At 31.7% G+C, this 22,377-nt stretch overlaps 1 protein-coding gene and 1 pseudogene across 1 annotated transcript in view; one reads left to right on the forward strand and one right to left on the reverse strand.

Annotated features, from left to right (window-relative positions):
• LOC108913644 overlaps positions 1 to 9,744 on the forward strand; it is a 41,532-nt pseudogene extending 31,788 nt beyond the window's left edge.
• Positions 1 to 22,377, reverse strand: part of LOC108913643 (gonadotropin-releasing hormone II receptor-like) — a gene marked incomplete at its 3' end in the record, with an annotated part of 157,832 nt that overhangs the window by 117,914 nt on the left and 17,541 nt on the right. The window lies entirely within an intron of this gene.

A 22,377-nucleotide genomic window follows, 5' to 3' on the forward strand; every position in this document is an offset into this window, starting at 1 on the left:
ATTCTTGTAAAAGAAACATACAAGGAAACTTCGACAATCTTCGTGGCGAGACGTCATCTCAACGAGGAACTTGAGACCAATGCGACTACGTGCAGGAGAATTTACAGTGCATCGAGGTTACATGCAGATTAAGTAATCCACAATAAATTTACGATCGTAAGTGTCGACAATTAGCTAAGCAAATTTGCAAATTTAAAACGAAAGCGCTATACATATAAATTTCTACATTAAAAATTTCACTGCATTTATGTGTAATTAATGCACAATTCCATTGTCACCTAATTGAATTACTGACAGTATAAGACACTATTATGCACTGTAACAGTAGAATTTAGGGGGGAAATTTCTTGTTTAATTAATCTAGTATAAGGAGTATAACAGTTGTAAATTGTAAAAAAAATCCACGACAAGTAAAATCTTGTAATATATCGATATTTTGTAACTTAAACATATCTTTCATTTAGAGAAATTAGAGTAAGAAATCAATATATAAAATCAAAATAAAAATAAAATAAAAAAGAACCCACACGCTGAGAGAGTCTCATAACAATATCAATTACAACAATATATAAAAAAATAAAGGCGTCCACAACATAATAAACGTATAGAATCCTAAGGTCGTCGTTTTTGAGCTGTTATTTACTTTTCGTATCATAATATCATAGAAATAAACTTCTTAAGAAAATCAGTTGGGGACAAAAATGAAGAGATTGGAATGGAGCAAATTTCCCCTATTACAAATGCTGCAATTTTTTAATTTCACACCTACGAGCATATTATCTCAAGCTATTTAACTTTTCAATTTCAGGAACGTTGCAGTTGAAAAACAACCATCTTACACTGTAAGAAAAATTGGACTTACTTCCACTCAATTTCACTCAATCGTGTATCGATTTCTGTTCACACCTGATTGAGTGAAATTTTCCTTTAAATTAGTATGAGTAGGTACACTGTAAAAAAATCGGTGTGAGTGCAAGCAATCAGGAGTGAACCCATTGAGAAAAATTATAGTGTACATTTTCACTCAATATTGGTCATTTTTATCATTCTACTCATTCGTGATATATTTAAACTAAAACTGAGTACTTTCACTCAAATATAGACAATCCTTAAATAAATTCTTCACGTAAACTTGTATTTGGTGTACTTGTACATAAATCAGAGTAAATATCCTCATTACTGAGTGAGTATAAATGTATAATAACTTTGTTTGATTGGCGCCGTGAAGATAGCACCACTTACATATTGCTTCTGTAATCTCGTCACAGTTGGATAGGGGCCCATTAGATGCTGCAGAAAAGCGCGATCGCCAGGAGAACAGACCTTAGCCGACGGCGGCGGGTCTCAGCTGACGGGTCTCAGACAGGACAGGAGGAGGCCCCTCGAAGTGAATTAATTTTAACACTGTATATCCTAGTTAATCATTTATGCACTCAATGTTTAGTTAATTAAAAACCAAATCTGTGTAAAAACGACTCAATAATAGTTAAATTTAAATCATATTAGAGAAAAAGTCAACTCTAAATTGGTTTTATATACACAGAATAGAGTCAAAAGTCGCTCAATTGATAGTTAGCAGTAACTCGGATTTGAGTAAACTCACTCATTTCTGATGCTATAGTTTCATTCATTTTACTCATACTAATAGAGTGAACATTTCACTCAATCGGATGTGGACAGAAATTGATACATTATTGAGTAAAATTGAGTGAAATTTAAGTGATTTTTTTTTACAGTATACCACTACAATTTTATGAGTGAAACTATTAGTTCTAATATTATCGAAAATACGTAAAATTACCAAAATATTGACTGAAAATAATTTCCCTCAGTGAATTCACTCCGCACGTTTTTGCTTTCAGTCAGACCGACTTATTTACAGTGTAGGATTCCGTGTTTTTCTAATGAAATTACTTTAATTTTAGCAGGTAGAACATGTTCCTGGATTTTTTGTATGCAATTAGAAAATACCCTGTATAAAGTTTTTTCCTTTGGAAGCAAAGTGGAGTTTACAAAATCGAAGTATTCAAGGAGACACATTTTCTGGTGAAATCAGTAACGATTATCCATCGCCTGTTATAAATATTTCGCGATTCCATATTTAGATCAAGTTTCCCTTCGCGACGTCCGTCAGCCCATTTGATTTTCACCGAATCAAATATAGACCGCTTACATTGGATTCCCTAGAGCTATGGATATATTTCTGACGTTGCCACCCCACATCGAACGATTTCTGACGCATATTTCCACAAAAAATTATCAACGTGCCGATATGAATATTTTATAACAATTTTTTTTTCTTTTAAAATCGAAGTTTTTGGGAAAGGAAAAATGCATTTTAATTACTAATACCAACCCTATCCTTGATACACCGAAAAAAACTTATTGTTAAAGTTTAAATTCTAAAGTCGCACCAAAAATTTGCAACAAATTCGTATCGATGTCCACCGGTGTGAAGGTAGCAGCTAAAGTTATAAACTAATATTTCCGGATTTATCCGAAAATGGTGTACTGCCAAAGAAGAAGGAATATTATAAATTACCATAACATTAAGATTTATTTCGGTATATAACGTAATGTAACTTTGTGAATGTATCAAGGACAGCTGTAAAGGTAGATTTCTCCGTAAATAATGCACTTATAATTGTTTAAGGGTAGTTATGATTGGGATTCTTGACTAACTACCTTTAAAACATTTGCATTTTTCGAAAATCTCTTTTACAACTATCTCTGACGTTTCCATGGAATTTATTAAAAATCGTTAATTTGTTTGCTGAGATAAGTCATTAAGGGGTTATAGTAGCCTGAAGGCTTCCGCCAAAGTAGTTGTATTCGATAGTAAGACCTAGGATACTTTATAGCGCTGTGGTATGGTGACCGAAAATACAGCAGCCCAAAGAGAAGAAAAAACTGAACAAAATCCAGAGATTGGCCTGTTTGGGTTAACGAGAAGCATAGTTATGTGAAGTTATGTGAACTTTACATGCGGCATACGTTTTCCTGTGTATTTTTGTCTCCTGAGCACGAATCCATAGTCTGTTTTGCTCCATCACCCTCCAGTTTTTCGTAAATCGCTGAATACGTTCAGAAAATCGCTAAAAATCTTCAGTAAAATGGAGAAATTTAGGAAGTGACGAGATTTTGGCATGCAACACATGTTTTTCGACGTAATTTTCCATCCTGAATTCGATTCCGATGTCAGAATTATTTCATAACAGTCTAGTCTTCAAAAAATCGCTGAAGATCTTCAGAAAAAAGGCGAATTTTGAGAAGTGACGAGATCTTGTATATTTTTATCTCCTGAACACGTATCCACAGTCTGTTTTGCTCCATCAGCCTTCAGTTTTCCGTAAATCGCTAAATAGGTTCAGAAAATCGCTAAAAATCTTCAGTAAAATGGAGAAATTTAGGAAGTGACGAGATCTTAACTCGTGACACATGTTTTTCAAGGTAATTCTACCTCCTGGATCCGAATCCGTTGTCAGAATTACTCCATACTGGAATAGAGGATCAAAGAAAATCGGAGGAAAAGTCTGACATTCTGAAAAAATTAAGCATGGTATGGTTTACGGATGGCTACAAAATGGCCAGAGGGACTGCTGCAGGAATATATGGACTCAGAACTAGATGGAGTCCAAACAGTCTCAGGAGGTTTTCCACTGTATTTCAAGCAAAAGCATTTCGCGGTACTGGTGTGCTTGGTAGATAATGTATGTAGAGGTTATAAACATAAACTCATATACAGGATGTTTCAAAAAGACATCCCGTAAAAACAGGAGTTGATAGTACATCAAAAAATAAGAATTTTTTATCTTATGAACTATATGCCTATCTCCTCTTCTTTTAGAGATAGATTTTTTATAAAAATTTACAAACGGTGAGAAATATTTTTATGAAATTTGGTATTCCTGGGTTTTTAAGGACGCAAATACGTTGGTCTATTTTTTGGATATTTCATAGTGGGGGATAGTTATGCTACATTCCTATTACAGATAAGTTCAAATTTTTTTAAGGCTAGGTTTTTTCCATTCGGGCTCCATTTTTTAATGTATAATTTTATTTCCTAAAAATAACGTACTCCTGTTAGAACTTGTTAATATGGACTGTTTTCGAGAAAAAAAGACTTTTAATTCAACTCTTAAAATAGTACCACGTTGTATAAAATAAGTGACTTTTCTCGAAATAGGCTTGTGTCAAAACTTAATGGATGTCTCAAAAACAGCAACAACCTTAGTAATATTTTGAACTCTAATTAACTTTATATCAAAATTTTAGTGATTGTAATTAATTAGTAGTAGTAAATTTAATATGACTAATTATTCAAACCAAGAATATACAGATATGCTCTTACATTAGGTGAATGCTTGAGAAATGCTGCTGTAACACTATTCGTTGAGTCATATTTACTCATCGATTTGTTAGCTAAATAAATCTTATATTGGTAACATTTGTTGAATTTTATGGTACTAGATCAAGGGTCGGCAAGTAATTTTAAGTGCGGTCCGGATACTTTTAAAAATTTTTAACGAGGTCCAGAAAAAAATTCATATTTCTTACAAATTCTCATTTAAACTCAAATTTAATCTGCTTACTAACCATTAAGAACTCAAAACACTCACACAATTGTAAAATACTAGAAAAAATGATAAGGTTGGCACTCAAGCGTAAAAAAACATTTTTTAAATAATTTATTTGAGTAATTTATACTTTCAAAACATTTTTGGCGGTCCAGTATTTTACCTTCCGCGGTCCGGACCTGGACCGCGGTCCGCCAGTTGCCGACCCTTGTACTAGATCATCGGACTTAAATGTTGATATGGGTGTGCCCCAGGGTAGCGTTTTGGGACCCTTATTGTTTTTGTTATATATTAATAATATAAACAGTTGTGTATCTACTTATTTCTGCGCTTTTGCTGACGACATTACAATTGCGTCAACCAGTAAATCTGTCGAAAAAGCAATTAGTGAGTTAAATTTAAACTTAGAGTATTTATGTCAGTATTTTACAAATTCTAAATTAGTCTTAAATTGTGAAAAGACGTATTGTATGCAGTTTCATACTATTCCAGCAAACTATACATGTAGTCCCCTTATAAAATTAGATAAAACATTAATTCAGCACGTATCAAACTTTAAGCTTTTAGGTATTAACTTAGACTTTTCATTAAATTGGAAAATGCACATAAACGAACTTAGTAAGAAGTGCGCCACTTGCTGCTTTGCTATAAATCGATTGTCTAAAATATGTAATACAAATGTAGTCAAAACTTTTTATTTTTCAAAATTTGAGTCTCAGCTTAGGTATGGAGTAATTTTTTGGGCAGGTGATAATACTTCTGTGAACCGTATATTTATACTACAAAAAAGGGATATCCGTTCAATGTATCATCTTAACTATCGTGAATCTTGTAGACAAATATTTAGGGAAAAACGTATTTTAACATTGTCTTGTATTTATATTTTGGAATTACTGTGTTTTGTAAAAAAAAATATTTCAAGTTGCCCATCGCTTGGAATTGTATAGAGCTGATCCATATTATATTAGTGCTGTTCTTTATAATAAATTAGAAACTAGGATAAAATCACTAACAAGTTTTAGCAGATATATGTGTGCTGTAAGGAATTTTCTTTTAGAAAACAGCTTCTATTCGGTTAGGGAATATTTGGAGTTTTAGTGTGTTGTTTTGTACATATCTTTTTTTTGTGTGTAGTTTTATTGAATTTTATTTAAAAAAAAAATGTTTGTAAATTTTTTTTTGACATATCCTATATCATTGTATGAACAACTGGATGAATAAAGATTGATTGATTGATTGATTGAACCACGTTTGAGTTAACTTGCTAAACTATGTGTCATATTGTTTATCGCACGTAATAACTGAAATAACTTCTTGATTACAACTAAGTAAACGTATTTGTTGTCTGACAGCAGATTCCAAATTGCGTGTCGCTATGTGTTTGTACATAACTTTGTGTTTCCTCTACTCAGAAATACATTATATTAACAACGAATGGAGTGATTTCTATACAGTATGTTCTTATTCTCAAATAATTTGGATTAATTGACTAAAAATTATGTTCATAAGCACATTTCTTTGTTAAAATCCTAAATTAACTCAAAATTCACCACCAAAATAATATCGCTCATAAATAACCTTCAATTTACTCTATACCGTTATGAATCATGCGTACGATGTAAAACTAAAACGGCAGTAATTTGAGAATTATGTAAACATTACTACCACGAATAATTACTTTTCTAAAAAATGGTGAATGCGCCAATGTGAAGCCATTGAGTGAAATTATTAAGTAGGTACATTTTCACCCAATTTTGATAATTTTACTCATTTGTATTTGAGCTAAAACTTAGTACTTTCACTCAAATATAGGTACTTACCCATTAAAATAATTCTTCAGATAAACTCGTATTTCGTGCACTAGTACCTAAATCGGAGTAAATGTCCTCATTATTGAGCGACCCCATCCCATCCTATGGTCGTCGTGCGTTGTCTTTGCTATTTCCATCGTCCCCATTAGGTCCATCGCGTGGCGTGGTGTATGTCGTGTCATGCTGGAATGTCCGTTTATCTGGTCATTTTGGTGATTTTTGTATTTAAATGCAGTGGCAATAATATATGTATTGAGTCTCGATTAATATTTGGTTGAACAAATGGATCATTAGATTGTTGCCTATACTTACTTACTTATATCATTGACCTTAGTATGACTTTAATACAATGATATTTAAATTAAAATAAATTTAAAGAGAATATAAGTCTGAGTAAAAAATAATAGTTAAATTTAGAGAAAAGTCAACTTTTAATTGGTTTTACATACTCAGAATAGACTCAAAAGTCACTCACTAGCAAAAACTAGGATTTGAATAAAATTTACTCACTTCTATTGTATAGGTTCACACATAAAATTTTAGTTATACTCATACTAATAGAGTGAAAATTCCACTCAATTGGATGTGGACAGAAATTGATACATTATTGAGTAAAATTGAGTGAAATTGAGTGACATTTTTTTACAGTGTAGACTATTTTAAAAATTAAATAGGTAAGTACAGTTTTTAATCAATAGACAGCAGAAGCTACAAAAACTTGATACAGTGCAATTCTACAGGTAATTTGAACGAAATCTGATGTGAAATTATTCTAACTAAAAATTGTGTTGATTATTTCTTTGTTAGAATCTTAAGAGACTCAAATTTCAACAGCAAAATAATTCCACTGATGAGTAACATTGAATACACTATGTTATTTTTGTATTTCACAATATTCTTCTACCTAATATTTTGAACTAAGATAATATTTTTTCTTGTTTTTTTTTTTGATAAAAGACATTTTGTAAATGTTATCACCGTTTCCCATCAATCGTCAATCTTATTAACTTAAAAGAGTGAAATTAATCATTCTACTTTGTTTATAGTTTCTTTCAATAAACGGTTACAAAAACTTCAATAACTTTTTTTAATCCCACGAATAAATGAAAACTTATTAATTGCCATTTGAATTTTCTGCATTATTTACTATAGCGTAAAAGTTTTTGTACACAATGATGCTGAATCGCCTTTTATAAAAATAGAGTAATTGTTTTTATTGATTCTACTTGGTCAATTATTCGAAAAATATCTCACTCTTTATTTTCTTTATTTAGAATAACATTCAATAACTGTAATACAGTTTTTACAATACTAGAAATACCTTCAATATCAGTTATACACTATTGTGTTTGAGGTACAAAAAAATTATAGGAACTACAAGAAAGGGTAGGTACAATAAATGCAATGCTGCGACAGCTCTGATCTGATAAAGATTTATAAACATATTTTCCATTAAATCAGTTTTTAATTTGATGAAACAGAATTCCATGCCCTACTTCCTGTGTCGATCGTGGGAACATCGTCATTGTTTATGTTCGATATAGGGTAGTGTGCTGCCAATATCTACAAAGAAAACACGGAAAAAATATTTGGGGTTCCACAAAAAAATAGAACCGTTAATAAAACATTGATTCCCACGAAATCAAAGAATAGAACTACATACGGCTGATATGCGTGAAGGATATTCTAGACTTCCGCTATGCCTTCGGATTTCAAGTTTCAGTGGAAAACGTCACGGTCTTCTGCATGAAAAATCCTGAAAGGATTTCTTAGGTCAACGTACTTTCCATCTGTATTCTGGATGAGACTGGGTAGTCTGGAAACGAGTTATATTATTGTTGAGGTAATGGAAAAGTTTATGTAGTAAATAAACTCCAAACTGCCCCTAAAGAAGACATAAGGAGTAGAAAAATTATCAAACCAATGATTTCTTTTAAACGGATTTTAACGTTACTAGAGCCCATATTATTTTTCAACTTGTTTTGTAGCTAAAATTGCACATATACCTACACAAAATAAAGTTGAAAACGTTATTAATGTAAAGGGGGGATAATTTAATGCTTCTGCTTCTTCACCAGTTTCAAATGACACCAAGGGTCAAATTTGGGAATATACAGGCTGTCTACTATAAGAGAGCCACTCCTATGTATCTCGCCTAATACACAATGCACGTTAAAAATCTTTATATTTTTTTGTTACATATTTTAATCCTTTATGCTCGTAAAACAAATTTGAGATCCATGTACAACTTTGTGAGTAATCATAAAAAAAACCGAAAAAGTACCGAAAGTTTATGGCCGTCTAAATTTTTTATTCTAAGAGATAGATAAAACTTATGTTAATAAAATTTCATGGCAAAATCGATATCTTTCACCTGGTCTAAACAGATTTTGAAAATATCGTTTGTAATTTACTGCATCCTCTACGCGGGCAAAAAAAAATTGTCACGAAGCAAACTGTGGTTACAAAATATTGCTTATTTTCTCCTCTTTCATGCAATATACTACATGTTGCCAGTATCTTTTATATTTATTAACATCTTATACAATTTTGGCATAAAAAATGTAAACATTTTCGTGTTAATGTAGAAATTGTTGTAGACACGTGTCAACTACAAAAAATTTAATAAATATAATGTACTTGTTTTAAGGAAAATACAGATTTTCTTTTCACATCATTATAATATTGGTTTTTTTACTTTAGAGAAAACTGAGCCTTCAACATTGTTCTTGCACAGACAAAATAGCTTACGCTAAATCAGCGCCGGACTAGCCATAGGGAAAAAAGGGAAAACTCCCGAAGGGCCTCGGCCCGAAAGGGCCGCTTGGCCCAATATTTAATTAGATATATTTCAAAAATTTGAAACTTTTTTAGAATGGAAAGCAAAAAAAATTCAAAAATTTAGTCGCTTTTTAAACTTTATGTTTTTTTTTTTGGGACAATTTATTTAAGAGACATGCAAACCACATATGCTTTTGGGAATAAAGGAAGTTCATTATTTGCAAAACCGCAAACAGGCGTGAGTTATTGTAGATACATGCATTTCTGCGCTAAAAAATCGTTTTGACACAGTTAATAGTAAATTTTATGCTAACATTGAGCTCTTAGATCCTCGAAGCTTTGACGATATAAAAAATAAAGGTTTAAAATCACCTGCCTTTGAAGAACTCTGTGAAAAATTGCAATTTTTTAATTCAGATAGTTCAGCCGAAAAAGCAATAGAAGAAAGGCTACATTTAACAAATAATTGGCGAAAAATTAAATCGTCACCTTTGGACGAATACGAACAAAATGACGACGTGGATAATAGTGATATTGAGCTTTTAACCGGTAATGATGATGTTAACGACGAGTAAGAATGGTGACATAGATGATGAAATTACTTCGAATGTTAAAGACAATCAAAGTAAAGAAAAACAGAAAAATCTTGCAGACTGTTCAGTGCTGCTATAGAATTTTAAACAGGTATAATCTTCTGACGGGCACTTATCCAACGCTTAGTTTAGCATACAAATATCTCCTAACTCTTTCTTTTACGCAGATGGCTTGTGAGCGATCGTTTAATATTTTAAAATTTATCAAAAATCGGTTGCGAAATTCCATCGGAAAAGAAAAATTAGAAGCCTTTATACTTGAACTCTGAAAAAGATATTTTAAACAAGATCACGATTGACGCAGTAATTGATTTACTAACTTCAAAACATCCAAGTTTTAGAAGAAAGCTTTTACTATAATATTATTTTCAGATTTGTCAGATGTATTTTAATCGAAATTGCTGAAATGATTAAAATTAAGTTTCACATGTATATTATTCTTTTGTATATTATTAGGTTAATACATATGATTTAACAATACGCTTTCCTTGGTTTTATTTTCGTACAAATAATTGTGGTTTATTCTAGAATTAAGTTCTTAGATTACAGCTCTCATATTTTCATGTCTTGTTTAATATAGAATACAAAATTGTATTCTATGGTTCAAGCTTGATGGATTTAGAAAAGTCTCTAGTAAAAAGTTACCCAGTGAAGTGCTTAAAAGTAGTTGAATGCAAGGTAAAATTATCCACTGAAAAATAAAAGAAATCATAAACTAACTGATGGATAATATAAACAATACATTTAAAAATTTTCAATCTTCTCAACTTTGGAAAACTCGACATAAATAACGACTATTTCAAAACTGTACACTAGAAAAACCCGTTCATTTTTTACTATGGCAAGCCAAGTTAGTTTAGAATTTTTTAGGGCCGCTACTTTGAAAAATTCCCGGGCCGCTCTTTTCTCCCAGTCCGGCGCTGCGCTAAATGTAGTACGCTATGAAAACAAATGTGTTATCCCAGTAATGCCATTATTTAATAAATTGTTTATTGTTATAGTTTTTTCATAACTGTTGGATTGAAAATTGTCACAGTTAACTGTGATTTGAACAACTATAATTTTGAATAATAATAATATTTTCACATATTGAGAAGTGTAATATGTTTGTATTGTACTATCAATGCAATTCAAGCATTTGCGGATTGTAGAAAACCTTCGCTAATAAAATCGGATGTTGTTAATAAAATAGATAATGTTAACAGAATTTTAAATTATGTAAATAGGAAAAATGAGCAAAACAGTGAAATATTGAAATGAACTACAGTTTAGAGAAGAATAGTGCAAGAAGGATATTACAAAAAAATGGTTTGAAATGTTATTACGTTAAAAAAGTGCATCTCTTGAGCTTGACGGAGGTAGATAAACCTACGAGATTAGGGTTGTGTAGGTGGTGACAAGAATGAAGGAAGATCCTTTTATATGCAGAAGAATTCTCTGGTCAGATGTGTCTAATGTTTGTAACAATGGATTTTTTAATAGGAAGATTTACTTCAAATGGACTAATCGTAATTTACATTGGCACGGAGAAACTATATTTCAACAGAGGTATTCAATAAACTTTTGAATTAGATTTCTTGATACCAAAATTATAGAACCTTACTTGATGATGGTAAATTGATGGGTGCCAGATATTGCAGATTGTAAGCTTAAAAGAAGTACATTATATTCATTAAATTTTGTTGTAGTAAAAATTCCTACATTAATCTACATTTTTGATACCAAAATTATAAAAAATTTAATAAATATAAAAGATAAAGGCGACATGTAGTACATCGCATGAAAGAGGAAAAAAACAAGCAAGGCGCAGCAAATTACATGCGATACTTCAAAAATTTGTTTGCACCGAGTGAAAGATATCAATTTTGCCATGAAATTTTATTAAAATAAGTTTTCTTTATCTCTTAAAATAAAAAAGTTTTTATTTTTTTTATGATTACTCACAAAGTTGGCCATGGATCTAAAATTTGTTTTTACAAGCGTCAAGGCCTCAAAAAATGTAACAAAAAACATAAAGATTTTTGACATGCATCGTGTATTAAGCGAGATACCTAGTAGTGGCCCTCTTATAGTAGACAGCCTGTATATAATTTTTAATACGTATTTATATTGGCGAGAATGTACGTATCAGTCACTCAATTTCTTTCTGAAAAAGCAAAAGTTGGTGACCCTTCAGCATCTAAAAATAAAAATCGTGGAAACAAAATCCATTTATCATTCTTGGCATAAAGAAAAATCCTTCTTAATTCCTTCGAATACTTCCCAAAACATATATTTTATCAACGCAATGAAGAACGAGTACAATAGGACTTTTTTCAACTCGAGACGTTTCGCATTCTGGAAATTAAATGGAAATAAGTAGTCGAAAGAGACATAAAATCTGTTTTTAGTGCAACAGCTGACGTAGGAAGACCATATTTCAATGTGATGTCTAAAGTTGTATTCGGAAGTCACTCATATTGGCGTATATGGTCTATATAGCTACAAATAATGATGTTACTTTTAATGTTTGGTTAAATACAATACCTGTCGATACTCACAATGGGCACTTTGTGTATTGGATATAAAAAGCACTGACACAATAAAATTACAAAGTATATACAACATTCATGAATATAAATAGAGGAGTATAGAAGCATTTATTTTCTACAGATGAAACAAATACAAAAATGAACCACCACCACTGTATGTTTCACATATGATTTAAAATTACAGATTTTTGAAATAAAAATTCAAACATTTAAGTCACTTTCTTTAAAAATAATTTATAATATTTAACAAAAATCACAGCAAAGTGTAACAAGTATGTAAAGTTGCTCTTGCTCATGAGTGAGATTTATGAGTTGTATACAGCATTTTTTTCTACAGCTGAAAAATGTACAGCGTGTTTCTGGTTGGATGATGCATCTTTCGTAAGATAAAAAATTTTGGTTTTCGAAAATGTCCTGCTGAGATTGACCTATATTAATAAATGGAAAAAAATGTTCTTTGATTTCAAATCCGCTAAATCCAGTATGCTTTGGACATACAGAAACGTCTGATCTTACTCATGATTTTACCATAATTTTTTATTTATATCACTCTTTAGCATAAAATATCTCAACAACCACAGTGCATATTTGGCTAAAGTATATTTCTGTTAATAAAAATTTGTTCTGTTTATTTTATACTTTTTACACTCTTTCTTGGCAATATCAATAAATTCAAATTTGCGATCTTTACTTCTCCATGACGAAATTTTGATGTTTTCGTAGTAAACATCCATTTTAAAACGCTGTCTTTAATTGAAACTTAAAAATTTTTTTTACTAAAGCCTCTATATTGACTGATGTATAAATATCGGTTTGACATGTGTCAATTTGTGCCACTCATATGAGAAACTAAAACTATTAAATCTCTCAATAAGTATTGAGCTATTACAATTCAAAATACCTATATGGATATTAATTAATTGCGTAAAAATATGTTGAAAATTGGAACTGATCTAGGGATTTTAAATGTTTCTATTTTACTTGACGTTTGTTAAAATAAGAAGTGGCAAAATTTGACAATTAGGTATTATTTAATTTTTAAAATTATGGAGACTAAGACTTACTGTCTATCAACCAAAATACGCAAAACAAAACTGTACTTCTACCTAAAACAGAACTAATCGAAAATTGGGTGCCTACATATTTTTTATGCTATATTGAGATATGCTACTTTTGCATTCGAAAATGAAAAAATAATTCGAAAATGCAAAAGAATATGTCGCAATCGAGTATCAAATATTTTTTTGAAAACTGTATCCCACGATGGAAAAATTATCTAAAATGTCAAGAAGAAATTAATTTAAAATTAATATTAATTTATTTGAGATGTGTATTTGTTATCTACAATTTACTGTAAATATTTTAACATCAAATATTCTTTGATTTCCTGTTAAATTGATTGATAATTAAGTTGATTATTATTAATGGTTGTTGTAATTTATGATTTTGTTGATAATAATAAATAAACTGGTGAAATGATTCCGTCAATCTAATTTCATTGATCTTTGTAGATTGATGTAAAAGGCGTTTACATGTGCGTAAAACTTCTTTCTACATGAAACTCGTATAATAACAGGTAGGTACATACGTCATAACAATCTTCGCATCGATATTTCGATTATTCCGCGATATATTAAACCAAGTGATTCGATGGTCACGCACAATCTACCCAGTTTCTTGATGTCTATATTTACAGTTATAAAAACAATATTGTCGTATATTTCTGAAGCTTTGCGTAAGTAGTTAGCGACTTATGGTGAAAAGGAGATATTTTTAAACAGGCTGATTTCTGTACCTCGAAAGAAGGCACAAGGTAGGTGAAGATGTTCTTCTAGATATAAATACTTCGATTTTGTTCAACATTTAAAATTTCGATTAAAAAGACAACTAAATGTTTATTTTCGAATATTATTTTCGACAGGAGAATGATCTTCGATTAAAATATTAATACCTTATATATTTATATTAATATATAAGGTATTAAAATTGTTTACCTACGACCACTACTGTGAATACTTAAAAACACAGAGTCTGCGATCAATGTAAGATTCCTATTACGTACGGTAAAAAAATCGCACAGTTTTCCTAGCAACCGCCTAGCAACGGTCAATACAACACTGTTTGTATTGACCGTTGCTAGGCGGTTGCTAGGAAAACTGTACGATTTTTTTACCAAGCTGTGCGATTTTTTTACCGTATGTAAAATAGGAATCTTACATTGATCGCAGACGGTGTGTTTTTAAGTATTTACAGTAGTGGTCGTAGGTAAAGTATAGTACGTAATACGTGGTGTAATGGAATTACGCACTCATAGAATTACGCACTCGCCGCTACGCGGCGCCGTGCGTAATTTTTCCATTCGTGCGTAAAATGCTTTTTACAACACTTATTACGTAATATACTATAATATAATAATTCAGAGATAATTTGTCTGTAATAATAATGCAATAATCCTTGACAAAAACCAAAGATCTACACTTAAGGTGGCCCAAAAAAAACCGAATATTTTTTTGTGTCTCTTGTGACAATATGTTAGTTTTTCATGTTTTAAGAGCCCCCTCAAAAAATCAGCTCAAAACAAATTTTTTTAGAGATCGCTAAAGTTTTTTTAAAATTTCCAGAATCGACAAAAATTAAATTTTTTAAATTTTTTTTCTCGTTATTTTATCATTTTTAGGTTGAAAAAAATCTCGATTCTGAAAATTTCAAATCGATATTTTAATTTCTAAAAGTCACTCATAATTATTTTAACTTTCAAAGTAGTGTACCTACTTCTAAAAAATAAATATCACGAACTAATAATTTTTTGTATTGAATTTGATGAACAAAAGAATAGAAATAAATAACGAAAGACTTAAATTTTAAATTTTAAATTTTGCCTCGACAAAGGACCCCGCACTTTTCTTATGTAAAAGTGGTTTCAGTTAAATTGGCTGAAATTTTTATAGGTTACAGTTACAGCTCAAAAGTCTCCATTGGCACAATATCCTAAAGTTCATAGTTTTCGAGTTACTTTAGAGCAATAAACCTGTATTCGAAGGGGTAAAAATGTTATTACATATCTTTTGTTGTTTGCGTTTGCATTACCCAAGGTGTACTACATGGAGGTTGCAATATCGGTCCAACACCTCTTTGGGGTGGCTTTTTTACCGTAAGGTCCCCTTGCCTCCCACCATCGGAGTGTCTTTATTACCGTTAGTTCCCCTTGCCTCTCACTAATCTTAGTACGTCTAGATGCATGTATTTTATTTTCATGGATCCAATATCATCAATTTCTATGTTATTATATCTGTTGAGACTATCATTAATATAGTTTAATATTGCAATAACTCTGTATTCGAATGTTATTTGATATTTTTTGCCGTTTGCATTTGCATTACCCAAGGTACCTTTTTTCCGTGTCTCAAAAACTACTTGTACGTGTGAAAATGATTGAGTTTAGCTCTAAATCTTGATTTGATAAATGCCTGCATTAATATGCGACAGATAATATGCATAAAAGAATAATTAATAAAATATTTAATTTTTTATTACAATGTACAGAAATCCAATAAGTTTTTATGCCATCAACTAGGTTAGTTGTAACGGATATCTGCAGTCGAAAGAACTACTCGCAGTTTGGGTTTGAACCTTAAATGATTTTCATGTTAGCACATACGTAAGTACTATATGTCATTTTTCTCCATGACAACCGAAAAAATTATAAATCATTGTAGTTATATTAATATTGATAATGTGACTTCACGCTGAAAAACTGTAGTTGTTTTATGATATTATGGGTATAGTGCCAATGAAACGCGAATTGTTACGAGGTCTAAGTGGGTCGTAGAGGCGCGTAATAGGCAGATTAAATCAATTTTTAGATTCTTTTCTGGTATCATTCCGACAGCTCATATGCTCCATCTCGCAGATTTTTACAAAATAGCTGGCGCAATAATTAATAGATTTTATGAATTGTTAATAATGCAGGATGCTACTGTTTAATTAATGATGTGAACGTAGTTCAAACTCGAGTTGAAGTCGAAAATCTCTTTAGAAGGAATGCTATATGGAACCAACTTAATGAAAATCATGCTAGAGAATTTCCTAGATTCGACATAGGATAACCATTGGTGTTTACCAGGTTGGTTTAGCTCCATCTTACATTCAAGATAAGCTTGCTATAGAAGGGGCAGAAGTATTTCAATTCGACGAACATGTTCTACAACTAGGTTTTCTACAGATCAGAATTTACTCACGTTTCCGGAATGCAGTGAAACATCAGCTGTGGGTATCTAATGCTACTGAACCAGATGAAAACGAAGAGCCCATTCTCGGATATTATTGCACTTATAAAACTGGTGCAAGAACAATAGGTTGTTGTTCTCACATAGCCAGCGTGTTGTGGTATTTGGGTTTTGCGCGATATCAACAAAATATACATTACCCCAGTGACGCAATATTAAACTATATTAATAATAGTCCCAACAGATATAATAAAATAGAAATAGATGATATTGGATCCATGAAAATAAAATACATGCATCTAGACGTACTAAGATTAGTGAGTAAGGGGAACTCACGGTAAAAAAGACACTCCGATGGTGGGAGGCAAAGGGACCTCATGGTAAAACAGCCACCCCAAAGAGGTATTGGACCGATTTTGCAACCTCCACGTGGTACACCTTGGGTAATGCAAGCGCAAACAACAAAAAATATCAAATAAAATTTTGACCCCTTCGAATACAGAGTTATTGCTCTAAAGTCAACGTAACTCGAAAACTATGGACTTTAGGATATTGTGCCAATGGAGACTTTTGATCGACAGGTTAAGAGCTGTAACATATAAAAATTTCAGCCAATTTAACTGAAACCACTTTTACATAAGAAAAGTGCGGTGTCCTTTGTGTGTCGTAATTTATTTCTATTCTTTTCTTCATCAAATTCAATAAAAAAAAATTATTAGTTCGTTCATATTTATTTTCAGATATCGCTCGAAAACATTTTAGGTACACTACTTTTAATGTTAAAATAATTATGAGTGACTTGTAGAATTTAAAAAATCGATTTGAAATTTTCAGAATCGAGATTTTTTTCAACCTAGAAATGATAAAATAACGAGAAAAAAAAATTTAAAAAAATCTATTTTTTACGATTCTGGAAATTTTAAAAAATCTTGAGCGACCTCAAAAAAATTTTTTTTTAGCTAATTTTTTGAGGGGCTCTTAAAACATGATAAACACATATTTTCACAAGAGACGAAAAAAAAATATTCGTTTTTTTTTGGCCCAACCTAACCTACACAAAAACAATTACGACAAAGGAACTTTTTTGTTTCCATATTTTACTTAGGACCGTTTCATCACTCAGGTAGCCTCCTTTGTATGGAATTAATAAATATTGATAGACCAAAATTAAATATAAACATCTTTTTTTACAAAAAATTACGTTTTGAAATGACATCACAAAAAAAATTGATTGAAAATAACTAGATCTATATGAATTGATTTTTTACCTAACAAAATTTTCTATTATTACCAAATTATTATATTATTAGCTTTTATACTTTTGAATCTATTTTAACAAATTCAAAATATTATTTCTAAAAAATCATGTCAATTAAAATCAAATTGTTCCTCGATATACTTATACCGGAATACATATACAGTGTGTTTCCCATAAAAACCGACACAGAACAGAGGCACGTAGGGGAACGCAAAATATGGCGATTTAACGCAACGAAAAAAATCAATATCTCAGTTATACTTGAACTCACGGTGTGAGTGTACCAAGAGCATTAATCGACAGTAAGTAGAGTTCAACTGAAGTATTTTAAAGGGAAGATGCACCAATAAAATGGGACTCAAAAAATTATTACTTTATTTAATTCTAAAACTTTTCTTACTCTTGTTAGTTTTCAAAAAACTATCTTTCAACTTTCAACTAAATAAATAATAATACGTATTGTATTTTCATCAAAAATTCAAAAGTTGCTATGAATTTGAACATCAAACTTGACGATCAGGGAAAACAAGTAGGAATCATAATAATTTAATAGAAAAACAAACAACTTAAATACAGGAATAACATACAATTTGCACGTTATAGAAATTGTTTAAAATGATCAGTATTTTCTCTCAGGCATAAATTTATACTTCGTCGAAAATTGTCTACTCTATCCAAAAACTGCTGATTGTTTCACTTTGCATACTTATCTCGTATGAGATCTAATAACAGAATATGTTTTTTTAATGTATGACACCTATTAAATTTATTTATAAAATTATTACGTGTTATATGCAAATCAAATTACATAAAATACAAAGACACATTTCAGTTATCCAGTACATCTTTCGAGTATTGGCTTATTATGGTTGTCTTAAAATAAACCGACAATGTATTTTTACAAGTATAAGAAGGGGAACGATTTATTAATTTTCTTTTCATGATTTTTCGTTCCTTAGAGACCTAATAAATACTTTGAAATATCAGAGGAATTGTTTGCTTATCAAGTTGATTTGGAATGGATTTTCTTATAATTCAGATTTCTGTAATTTGTTTTGTAAAAGTTTATTGAAAATGCTTCCATTTTACTGGTGATTCTGATTAATTTTACAGCAATATGAAGGAATTCCTGAAACTCAGCAAGAAACGAACATAAAAAATTTAGAATGTATAGGGCGCTTGACAAAATAAGAAAAAATGCGCATTGGTTTCTGAATTCAATTTAAAAAATACTCATAAATTACTGTTTGAAAGTATCATTTTTTACTCAACAATTTAAGATAGATAGTGAAACTTTGCAAGATTTAAAATAGATAGAATAGCTGTAGGTTCTTGTTCTTTAAAGATAAAACATTAAATGATATATTAACCAATTCCTTGTAGAGCACTAAGGAAATGGCAAATACATTAATATTGTGGCATTTCAATAGAGCCATGTCCGTACCAAAAAATTTGTTTTTCTATTTGTAGCCTTTTTGAGGAAAGTTGAAAATAAATATGATTTTTACCTCCACCTAAAAGCGGCACCCTCCACAAAATTGATCAATGATCCTATCATTTCATTTTTCCAGGGCACTGTATACAGGGTCTCACAGAATGACGTTATGGGAAAATTTGAGGGATTGTAGAGAATGAAATTCGAAACATTTTACAATCACGAATCTGTAGCTGGAAATGCGAAATAAAGTTTTTACAGTAGTAGGAGGTGTTTGACCTCCTATCACTTGGATAGTTACCTTTCCAACCATTGACGTTTTGTTATTGCTGCGGATGGAAGACTATAAACGCACAACTACGGTAGTCTACCGGAGCCTGTGTACAGGAAGTTGTTTACTTAGTGCTTGTCTTTCAGTTCATCTCTTCCATCAACTGGCACTTTGCTGTAAACACTCAGTTAGTCAACTTGAGTCAGTGTACAGTAATCTACCTATCGTGCTTTACATACTGTAGTTAAGTTCTGACTTCATTATTACACATTTGGAGAACTTGCTGATATGCATTTGTGTTATGGTGAGTGCCAGTGCAGCTCTTGGAAAGTACCCAAACAAACACTTTCCTAGCAACCCCTTATTCAACAATGTCGATCATCGATTGAAGGATACAGGCAGATGCAAGGAGAAGGAGACGAACCCTTCAATTTGAAGAAGACGTTATGAAACATGTAGCTACCAATCCAAGAGCAAGCACACTTGCAATTGCCCACGCATGTCACGTGAATGTTTGGTGGGTGAGCACCTACATCAATTCCATGATCAACCAGTTCAAAGTATGAGATTTTGAACCACGGTAACAATTCTCACGGTGGTTCCTGCTGCTGTCCCAAATTTTCTAGATCTCGTGCTGTTTACTGAGTCAACTTTTACAATAAAGGGTATTTTTCACTCCCGCAATAGCGACCAACAGACTGTTGAAAACTCAAGCACTAACCGTACAAGTTAACAGGTGAAATTCCCAGCGTAGAAAGCGCATAGCACTGTAGACACTTTATTTCCCATTTCTAGTATTTCCTTATTGCAAAATTCATCCTGTACAATACCCCAAATTTTTAAAACGTAATTCTGTAACACCCTGTATATTATATAAGCATAGAAATTGTATGGAATTTAATGTAAAGGATCAATGGCATCAAAAGATTGATAATGATGTTACGAATAATAAGGAAAAGAAATCTAGGGTGTATGTACGTACAATGTAACTTAAGAAGGGAGATCCACTATTTTTTTATTAGATATTTGGATTTCACAAGAAATGGAGTGTTTAATTTTCACAATACGCATATTTGGGCCGACGAAAATCCTCATACTCTAATAGAATCTGGACATCAGGCACGTTTTTCATTAAACATTTCGATGGGTATTGTAGGTGACAGGTTTCTAGGTCCTGTTGTTTTACCAAACCGATTAACAGGCGCTGCTTACCTCAACTTTCTGCAGAACACACTGTACGAGTTTTTGGAAGACATTCCTTTGAATCGGAGGCAACAAATGTGGTTCCAGCATAATGTTGCTCCAGCTCATTTTTCCATGGCCATTAGAGAGCATTTACACCAAACTTTTCCACATAGATGGGTAGGAAGGGCCGGACCTGTTTTATGGCCTCCAAGATCGCCTGATCTGAACCCTCTAGATTTCTTTGTTTGGGGATATTTGAAGACATTAGTGTATGGTACTCCTGTAAATAGCCTGGAAGAGCTGCAGCTACGGATTAATCAAAAGTGTCAAGAAATCCAAACCAAGGAGGGTGTTTTCGAAAGAGTTCGAATATCGTTGAGACGAAGATGTCGTGCCTACTTGGAAATGGACGGAGGGCACTTTGAACATCTTCTTTAACTTTGTTTTTTGTTTGTTAAAAGATTCCTTTATCGGTTTATTCCTAATAAAATAAAATGTTTGAAAAACGAATAGTGGTCCATATCTCCGCAACCGTTACTTTGTTACTTTGCGGACCCATGTTTATTAAGACTTTTCTGCTTATTTTGGTTCATACTATTACCTCCTAAAATATTTTACACTCTTTTTTTAGCACCCTGTATAATATACAGCATAAATAAGCGTAAATATCTTAGCATATATCTTAATCCGTTTTAATCCCATTCTCTACATGAGCGCTACTATGTGGGATTTGAAGTTATGACGTCAAATCCAAACTAAATCCTCAGACGCCACAGAAGAGACGCACGCCATGCATGTAATAAGTTGTCTTACATTGAAATAATTCTACATAACTTAATTTTCGATTAATGAAATAATAATGAAAACAAATTACTTCCACTTAATTTTGAATAAAAAAGTTTTTATGGTTAAGAATATATCGCGAAGTTATTTTTAGTGAAAAAATATCTAAAATTTGAATGAAAATTGTAACAATATATCAGTTATACTCAGTTAACTGAATTGTGGACGTTAAATAGGTTATAGGCAACAATGTAACCCAAAACAATGACAGGTCTACTTATCTCACTCTTAGTGCAGGAGTACTATAGGGGTTTGTGCTTGGGCCTGTACTATTCCTGATTTACGTGAATGATTTGTCACGTTCTATTGATAACTCTCTATTAACTATTCAGTTTGCGGATGACACTAATATCACGGGACAAAGTTTTGAACTGACCGAGCTCCTAGATCGAACCAAACAAGCTGAGTTAATGATGCAGGATTGGTTTCTTTCGAATCATCTAAGCCTAAATAGAGCTAAGACAGAAACCATGATATTTAGTCTGCGGGATATTGATCTCTTGGAAAATCCGAAATCTGTCAAATTTCTGGGAGTATATCTAGACCCTAAGCTATTATGGAATCACCATACAACGCATGTTTGCAACAAAATATCAAAAAATCTGTATTTGCTACGTAATTTGACTCATCAAGTATCAGTACCAACTTTGATTACAGCATACCATGGCCTCATTCATTCTGTTTTATCTTATGCCATATTTATCTGGGGTCATGCTACTTCAGCTCGTAGTGTATTCAGCTTGCAAGGAAAAGCTATAAGAATAATATCAGGACTTAAATTCAGACATGACTGTGGACAGCAATTTATTTTGTTGAAAATTCTAACACTCCCTTGTGTATATATAGGGTAGCCCATCGAAAACGTA

This window comes from Anoplophora glabripennis, unplaced genomic scaffold (genome assembly GCF_000390285.2).
Source record: "Anoplophora glabripennis isolate ALB-LARVAE unplaced genomic scaffold, Agla_2.0 scaffold846, whole genome shotgun sequence".
Taxonomy (NCBI): Eukaryota; Metazoa; Arthropoda; class Insecta; order Coleoptera; family Cerambycidae; genus Anoplophora; species Anoplophora glabripennis.